This window comes from Cyprinodon variegatus, unplaced genomic scaffold (assembly GCF_000732505.1).
Source record: "Cyprinodon variegatus isolate N-32 unplaced genomic scaffold, C_variegatus-1.0 Scaffold468, whole genome shotgun sequence".
Classification (NCBI taxonomy): domain Eukaryota; kingdom Metazoa; phylum Chordata; class Actinopteri; order Cyprinodontiformes; family Cyprinodontidae; genus Cyprinodon; species Cyprinodon variegatus.
In genome coordinates, this window is record NW_015150921.1 from 188,558 (window position 1) to 189,684 (window position 1,127).

Sequence of the window (1,127 nt, forward strand, 5' to 3'; positions counted from 1 at the left end):
TAAATTAGTCTAAACTGAATTGATATTTTTGCAACAAAGATATTGTATACATTTTCAGTATTTTTTTATTTTTAGCAACGTTCTTAGTGGTACTACTGTCTACTATATGACTGTAGGATAGATAATTTGTAGATTGCTTTTGTGGCAAGGTACAAAGCAGAGGGTCCATATTGAATTCGACCCCAGGACTCCTGGGTGAAAATCATGCAAAACTATAAAAGGTTGACTGGGTTTTATACTTTTTTTTCCGAGAGTTGACTGTAAGATTTCCGTGACTTTCTGCTTCACAGCTGGAAAAACATTTTATTAAAAATATATTATTCATTTCAGCTATCATTCATTGAGGCATCTTGATAATAAATATTAGGAAGGTGCAGGGGAGATGGTCAGAGTCGAAAAATGTGGGGAAACCTGCTAACAACTACTGAGTGTTGGTTCATTTACCACGACTAATACTAAACATACAAGCAGAGCGTTTAAAAGGCCTGCTTTGTGTCAATTAACACAATAAAATCACTCTGAAATACATTGAGGTGTTTGGTTGTTTTGTGGAAAAATTGTTTTTGGAAAAGAACAAGGAGGATAAATACTTTTGAATTAAGAGAAACAACTTGTTTTTAAAAGACTGTGTTTGGTATATTTATTCTGGCTTGGTTTGCTGGAAGTGTGCATGAATCCTTCATGCCAGTCAAGGCCTGTTTCAACAAAACCAAAACAAGAGAAATGTGTGAAAAAACAATGTCAGCGGAATGTAAAACAGCATAAAAAAACATTCAGGTTCCATGATAGCTTTACTTATTCAAACAAGGTGAGCAAACACAGACCTGGTTTATTACTTTCGTACCATCGATACCTGCACATTGTCCACTAGATTCCTACTAGATTTTAATGGCCCTACTTGTGTCTTTTCCAGTTGTGACTGTACCATAACATTGATAAATATGCTGTCACACGTATGCTTCTGCACAGAACTTTCAACGGAGAGATTAACGCCTCATTCATTATTCTAAATTTTAAAATTCACTTTAATGAAATACTGCACAAGGCAAGGAGAATAACAAATTCTATGTATTTTCTAGGTTTAATCATTTCTGTTTTCATTTGTTTTTGCTACCGGTATGTTTCCA